This window comes from Tiliqua scincoides, chromosome 2, assembly GCF_035046505.1.
Source record: "Tiliqua scincoides isolate rTilSci1 chromosome 2, rTilSci1.hap2, whole genome shotgun sequence".
Taxonomy (NCBI): domain Eukaryota; kingdom Metazoa; phylum Chordata; class Lepidosauria; order Squamata; family Scincidae; genus Tiliqua; species Tiliqua scincoides.
The window spans coordinates 260,788,147-260,796,307 of NC_089822.1; the positions used below are offsets into that span (position 1 = coordinate 260,788,147).

At 48.6% G+C, this 8,161-nt stretch overlaps 2 protein-coding genes across 2 annotated transcripts in view; one reads left to right on the forward strand and one right to left on the reverse strand.

Annotated features, from left to right (window-relative positions):
* The window catches only part of LOC136639120 (zinc finger protein RFP-like), a 573,475-nt gene that overhangs the window by 312,554 nt on the left and 252,760 nt on the right, over positions 1-8,161 (reverse strand). The gene's annotated exons all lie outside the window — the stretch shown is intronic.
* LOC136640455 (zinc finger protein RFP-like) overlaps positions 1-8,161 on the forward strand; it is a 123,219-nt gene that overhangs the window by 73,483 nt on the left and 41,575 nt on the right. The gene's annotated exons all lie outside the window — the stretch shown is intronic.

The following is an 8,161-nucleotide window of genomic DNA, read 5'->3' on the forward strand; positions in this document are numbered from 1 at the left end:
GTCCAGAGCCGGGCTCGGCCCCTCTCCAGCCCCCCAGGACCAGGAGGCTCCAAGGCAGAGTTCTGGCAGGATCTCCCCCAAGAGGTAAAGTTCTCTGGCGCCCCTTCTGGAGCTGAGAGCGGCTCCTCTTCTATTTCGCAAGGGGGGAATAACTGACCCTCTGACCAATATGGGGCGTGCTGGTGATCCACCAGGGAGGGCTGGGAGAGACCCCTGGGAGACCCTGCAGATCTGCTGCCACTCAGTGTTGACAGCAGGGAGCTGGATGGGCCAAGAGACTGACTCTTCCTATACTTAAGAACATAAGAACAGCCCCACTGGATCAGGCCATAGGCCCATCTAGTCCAGCTTCCTGTATCTCACAGCGACCCACCAGATGCCCCAGGGAGCACACCAGATGACAAGAGACCTGCATCCTGGTGCCCTCCCCTGCATCTGGCATTCTGACATAGCCCATTTCTAAAATCAGGAGGTTGCACATACACTTCATGGCTTGTACCCCGTAATGGATTTTTCCTCCAGAAACTTGTCCAATCCCCTTTTAAAGGCATCCAGGCCAGATGCCATCTCCACATCCTGTGGCAAGGAGTTCCACAGACCATCCACATGCTGAGTAAAGAAATATTTTCTTTTGTCTGTTCTAACTCTCCCAACACTCAATTTTAGTGGATGTCCCCTGGTTCTGGTGTTATCTGAGAGTGTAAAGAGCATCAATGCTTAATGTGTTATTGTAGGGAACAGGCTTCTATCGTGATCTTTACTTCCTTTCTGCAGTTTCTCCATCTCTGGTAACATCTAACATGGATGCGATCACTCATTCCAAAGGAGACTGCAATCTAATGTGCACTTACCTGGGAGTAAGCCTCATTGAGCTGGGGGTGGGGAGGGCTTACTTCTAAGAAGACCTGTATTATTGCACTGTTGGTGTCCCTGAACTTCTCACTGCTCAGGAAAGTGAGGGGTATGCAACACAACTGCAGGAAGATCTGCCTATGGGGTAGAGGTGATTCTCATTGGATCTGAGCTCAGCCCATGTCAGGAGGAGAGAAACGCATGTATCTGAGGAAGGATCTTCTCTCATATTGTTATATGCACGCCCCCTTCTCCAGTGGTGAGGAGTTCCAGGAACAGCACAAACTGGATTCTGAATTCCTTTGGAGGAGAGATCACTGGAGGCTTAGGAGGTAGCAAATGCCCTCTCCGTAAAGCTCCTGTGTTTATGGCTCCTACCCCACTTTTTATTCTTACAACAGCCCTGTAAGGTAAGCAAGACTGAGAGACAGTGGTCCACCCAATAAGGTACGTGACTGAATGGGGATTTGAACCCAAGCCTTCAGGTTCAGCACTATAACCTCTATACTGCACTGCCTCTCCATAGTTACAGTTATACAGGCTGAACATATGACACAGGCAAAGAGCAGAGCACCTGCAGGTTGCATCAGCTCCCAGAGGGGCACTCCTGGACTCTAAAAGGTGGTCTTAGGACTCGGCTCCCTTGCTCTGCCCATTAACTTCTCCTACAGCAGCCGTCTGCATTGGTCTCACTGCCAGAAACACCCTCCTTTTGTTCTTTCTTACACTCTCAGGTGTATACCTTCTCCTGGCAGGATGTGTGGGGTAAGGCGGAAGGCTGAGACAACTTGATTGCTCCCCCTGCCCTGCTGAGTACCCACTTTCTGTCAAGATCGCTCCTTAAGGAAGCATTCACTTGAAACATTGAGAAGCAGCAGCTGGCATCCTATACCAGTACCCCATCAGTGACTGCAAACTCCTTCCATCATCATCATCATCATCATCATCATCAGTAGTTGGCAACCTTCAGTCTCGAAAGACTATGGTATCGCGCTCTGAAAGGTGGTTCTGGACCAGACTCTCTTTGTTGGACCAGACTCTCTTTGTGAGTCTGGAAAACGTGGTAGCTGCTTTACCGATGCGTTTGTTTAGCTCGGTATCGAGAGAAAGAGTGTCGGAGATTGTTGAGCCAAGGTACTCAAAGTCATGGACAACCTCCAGTTCATGCGCAGAGATTGTAATGCAGGGAGGTGAGTCCACATCCTGAACCATGACCTGTGTTTTCTTCAGGCTGATTGTCAGTCAAAATCTTGGCAGGCCTTGCTAAAACGATCCATGAGCTGCTGGAGATCTTTGGCAGAGTGGGTAGTGATAGCTGCATCGTCGGCAAAGAGGAAGTCACGCAGACATTTCAGCTGGACTTTGCTCTCAGTCTGGAGAGGTTGAAGAGCTTTCCATCTGATCTGGTCCGGAGATAGATCATCATCATCATGAAATCACTGTATTAGAGTCCAATGCAACTTCCAAGTTTAAGGAATCTACTACTGCGGTTTCTTACCCTCTTAAATGGGGTTAAGACACTGCACATAGTGGGAGGTACACAGTTGCACAATAGATAGATTATATAGATTATATCTCCCAATAGATAGCATCATTGCCAGGACCAGTTTGTTGGTGTGTCTTAAAAACATTGCTAGCCTGTTGGGGACAGTGAATCATGATTTTCATTTCTTTCCCTATGGTTGGCAACCTTCAGTCTCGAAAGACTATGGTATAAGCCTACAGCACCCGGTATACCCGGGCAGTCTCCTACCCAAGTACTAACCAGTACTAACCCTGCTTAGCTTCCAAGATCAGACAAGATTGGGCATGTGCAGGGTAACAGTTTCCCTATATACACCAGTGTTTCTCACCATTTGTCCCCTGCTGTACCACTTCACATTTTCCACCTGTTGGAAGTACTACTGGAAGTAACTGGTGATGGATGTCATCATCAGTCACTTCTGGATTAGGAAGCCAGATGCAACATGAGAGATACCAGGAAGAGGCTCAGGATGGACAGGAGGGCTTTTCTGAGTACACAAAAAGCGCTCGCGAGAGCTCTGCCTGCCGAGCTGCATTGCTGGTCTTCCTGCCAGGAGGCAGAGGGTCTCACACGTACTACCAGACACCATTTTAAGTATCACTAGCGGTACCCATGCCACTGAGAAACACTTATATACAGCATTTTGAAAGTGGTTGTTGTTGAAAAGTGGTATATCAATATTCCTAATAATAAATAAACAACAACAATAATGGGCTCCAGAAATCATAATGGGCTCCGTGAAATCCTGCAGTTTGCAGGTCATACAGAACAACTTTCTGGTACAGGAAGGTCTTTGGCTGCAGGGAGAGCTAATCAGTGGAGTGGGTGGAAGGATCTCATTTGGTCAATAGTTTCAGAAACTAGACACTATAGCAGAGAAATTGTGGAGCTTCCGGAGTAGATGGGTGGTGAAATAGTGGTTTCCCCAGGAGGCATTTCTTCTTTCTCAGTTGTCCAATCCCACCCTGATGTCCTCTTTCAGATCTTACAAGCTGCACTTCTAACAAAGCAGTAGGGATCCGCCCATCATGGCATCAGCCTTGGTGGAAGAGGAGCTCAAGTGTCCCATCTGCATGGAGTTCCTGACAGACCCAGTAACCCTGGATTGTGGCCACAACTTCTGCAGGGGCTGCATCACTAACTACTGTGAGACATGGGAAGATCTGGGGGAAGATCTGGAGTGTCCCCTATGCAAAGCCAAATTCAAGAAAGTGAATTTCCGGCCAAACTTTTCACTGGCAAATATTGTCGAAAAATCAAACTTCTACAGCTTAATCCAGGGAAATGGGATTTATGTGTGAAACATAAGGAAAGTCTCCATCTCTTCTGCAAAGAGGATAAGGAACTGGTGTGTGTGTTTTGTGAGCGATCCCCAGGACATCAATCACATACCATCCTTCTCTTGGATGAGGCTGCCGAGGAGTACAAGGTAGGATCATTTGGATTTTGATAAGAGAATTTTGTTTAGTTAAACTGAATTCTGTGGAATATGGTTGTTCTTCCTGGTACATCGAGAAACTGACTCCTTTGAGGGCTGATGAGAATTATCTTCTGCTCTAAGGAAGGTATTCCCCTTCGGATAACTGTTCTTGGTGCCCAAATTGTTGGTTAAATAGTTCCAGCGTTCCCCAGTCTACAGTCCAATGGATATACAGCAGGTTCTCTTTATAATTCAGGGTGAGAAGGCTTGGAATTCTAACCAAACCGCTTATAAAGGGAAATTTTCCTGCCTAAGAAGGAATATAAATAGGAGTTAATGGGGACATCCCTGCCCTTCATCAAACCTGAAGAGGAAAATGTTTTCCCATTAAAAATGCAATGTGATAAGGTGGGGTAGGAACTGCAGAGAGTGGCCTGCAGCCCTGAACATATATAGACCAGTACACCCACCCCCCTGCAGCGGTCGCCGGTCCGTGATGCAAGTGAAGAACTTCATGGAAGGAAACACATTTGGGGAGGCAGTGAGTCGAGGGAGGGGACCCAGTGTTCATCCACTACCGTCCCTAGCCTGCAGCCTCCACGGAGTCCAGACTGGCTCCATCCTCTTCTCATGTTGTCTGTGCCAGAGGAGGACATGGAGCCCAGCATGCTGTATGTGGCCAGTAGAGCAAATGGCAGCACTGGCCCCGGACACAGAAGGAGAGAGGAAAGCCCTGCCCATCCTCTTCTTGGCATCTGATGCCTCTAGTGGCCAGTGGAGGGAATGCTAAGAGCCCAGTATTCCCTCCACCACCATTAGGGGAAGTGACAGTGGCACAGGACACTGAGCAAGAGGTCAATGAGAGGAAGACTTGTAAGGCAGAGGTTGAGGGAGTTAACCTCTCGTCCTCAGCATCCTGCAGTATGGCTACCATCTCTTGTGACTAAGCCTTAGAATCCCCCCTCCCAATTGGGGTATGTGTGAACCAGCCCCCTGCCTGCCAGTAGGTGGTATCTGGCTCTTCATCATATACCTTGAAGCCTGTTTTATTATTCCAAACAGAGAAGAAAACAGAGCATGAATTGCAGGAGTTTTGGATCTATTTGGTCATCTTTGTTCGCCTCCCTTGGGGTCCACAGCAGGCGTCAGCAGTGAACCTCCTTGAGAACTTGGGCCTCAGCAGCTGCCCAGCAGTGTTATATGCTGAGGCCCAACTTCTTGAAACACTCCTTCTGTGGCTCCTCTTCCCACCAGGTTAAGGAAGGTCTGTGTAATTAGAACTTCTGGCCCCTTTTAAAAAATGATAAACGAGCAGCCTTCCCTCCTCTCAGTTTGGATTTGAGGGCCAAATTAGATGACAGATTGATCAGATTTCCAGTCTCTTTAATTTTTTGCATACAGAAGAGTCAGATCAGGCCTGTGGCAGGGCCCAAGGGTTAAAGGCCCTCTCCTGATTGGGACCTCAGCAACTTTGGTTCAGCAAGCAAAACTCCAAGCACTGTAGGGCCAATGAAACAGATCGCAATGCTGTTCATCACTGTTCCCCATCAGTTCAACATGACATCGTTCTCTCACTAGGTCCTGGGTGCCACACAGGATTAACTGCAGGGGTACCTCTTATCTGCCCAGTTTTAAGACTAGCTGTTCTCAAAGGGGTGACCGTCACAGACTACCAAGCCTCAAGGAACTTCTGAGACCTTCTGAGAAGGCAGAAGAAGGAAGCCCCAAGAGACAAGCCGTGGACCAGCAGCAGGTGGCTCCCAGACTGCAGCTGATCCACGGACCACAGTAGCACAGTTCTAGGGCAGGGCTTTCCAAATCCTGACCCAGAGGCAGGATCCGGGCTTTAGGGAAAGCCCTCTGCTCCATGAGCAGAGCTTACTGTTCTGCCTTCACGCCATGCGAGTGCCATGTCTGTCTGGGCACAGGGATGTCCTGGGCAGTCACGTCTGCCTGGACGTCCTGTTTCACAGCCTTCTGGAATGCCGGGAAAAAGAACCAAGGGGAAACAAGATGCAGACCTGCAGGAGTGCCCCTATCAAAGTTTACCTGTGCCTGACCCCCCCCCCCCAATCCCAGGACTTCTGAGAGGAATTTTATCAGGGGGTACAAAGTTTCTTTTGGGGCCCTTCCCAAAGGAGGAGGAGGCAAGAAAGATTAGGCGAAGGCAGGTGACAGCCACAGAAGTCTTTGGAGCCCAGGTCTATCCACCCACGCAGCAGAGGCTGTTGAGACAGACAACTAAACCCACTCCTCTCTCTAAAAACTTCTAATATACAAAATCATTGCAGAAAATTGGCACAATCATATTCAGGCTTACAAAAGAATGGAAAATGTCCAGTGTGTCCTGAAAATGTCCAGCAGGCCAGTTTCCTCCCAGATTTGATAGTGTTCTAAGGAGTGTCACGTATGCCTTCCTCAGCTTGGCACATATGGCTTGTGGCAGCAGCCGACACCAGGCATCCAAGGTAGTGCTCTGAGCATCCCACACAGGCAGCAGTTACATAAGAACATAAGAACAGCCCCACTGGATCAGGCCATAGGCCCATCTAGTCCAGCTTCCTGTATCTCACAGCGGCCCACCAAATGCCCCAGGGAGCACACCAGATAACAAGAGACCTCATTCTGGTGCCCTCCCTTGCATCTGGCATTCTGACATAGCAGAATTTTCCATTTTCCATTTTCACTATATCCTTTTTGAGATGTGGCAACCAGAACCGGAAGCAATACTCCAGGTGTGGCCTTACCATAGATTTGTACAACGGCATTATAATATTAGCCGTTTTGTTCTCAATACCTTTTCTAATGATCCCAAGCATAGAATTGGCCTTCTTCATTGCCGCCGCACATTCGGTCGACACTTTCATTGACCTGTCCACCACCACTCCAAGATCTCTCTCCTGATCTGTCATAGACAGCCCAGATGTCAGCAACTCTGTCATGCCCTCGTGCTCTGTCTATCCAGCATATGATAAGAAGCAGTGAAGGTGAAGGACGCTTTGGAGGAAGGTTGGAGTGGGATGTGCTCTTCCCTCCCCCCTCAGTCACAGTCAGTAGCTAACCTGGAACTCACTGACCGATCAATTCCATTCCTAGCTCACTGACCCAACATTCAGAGCACATCAGGGATGCAGATTCCCATTTTGTTTTTCGGTAGCCCCTCCCAAGGGAGTGGTCCTTCCTAGGACTCTTTCCCATCCAACTGCTCCCCAGGACAGGTAAATATATCTTGCATCTAAAACTCTCTCCCTTCCATCCTACCTATTTCTCCCCTTCTTCCCCCATCTTTAGTCAGCAAACTGGGTTTAGCAGATTAAGGAACCCCTAAAATACTCCTCTACAACCTATCCGTTTCTGATTCCTTTTCGGATGCACTCAAATACATAGCACATGCAGCCATCATAAAGCTAGGTACACTGTATCCAAATACTAGGATTCAAGTAGACATACACTTACCATTTTCCATGTGCATTATGTTTACCTTTGTGTGTTTTTGCAATAAAAATATAATCCTTTGATTGAAAGTTACCTTTCTCCCAGTCTCCTTTTTAAACTAAACAAGGGATTTCTTAGCTTTATACTGTCTTGCTATCCAGCCTGCGATCCTAAAAGTTTCCAAAAGGCTAATACACTAATTCCCCTAAACAAAACAGCCTTTTTTGGTAACAGAGGAAGGTGGCATACCTTCCCTTCAGGATATAACAGAGATGTGACTGCCCAGGGAGGGCCAGCCAAGGTGGAGACACTCAGGGTTTTAGAACCTCCTGTAGCACTGCCTTCCAAAAGAGGCATCAGCTGAAGCGGCAGCCACATAGCTGACCAGGGTGCCACTCTGGGGCACACCAGTCAGCCTGCCACCCCCTCTGACACGGAAGTAATTGCTGAAATGACAATGACATCACTGAAAATACTTCCGGCATTGTCAGAGCGAAACTGGCCACTTTCAAAGAAAAGGTTGGCTTCGCTCCAAACCACTGCACCAAAAATGCCTTCCTGCCTTGGTTGTCCTGCCCGCCCTGTACCCTTTCTTGGCACAACTGGAGCTACTTCTTGGCTTCTCTCTGATCCCGAGAGAACCTGCCCACCCCTCACACTCATTCACACACGGTTGATAGGAGCTACGCCAGTCACTTTTTTCAGAAGCAGCTGGCTATGCTCTGATCGCACCAGAAGTAATTGCAATGATGTCATCACATCAGCACAATGATGTCTGGGTTGGAGGGGGCTTCTGCAAGTGGCCTTGCTCCAAGGGGTGGCAGGATCGTGGCAAATGTGTGACCACCACCACCCCAGCTATGCAACTGGGTCACCTCCTTTGAGGGTTTCCTTCTTTGTATCGTGCCTGGCAGCAGAAATCTGAGCAC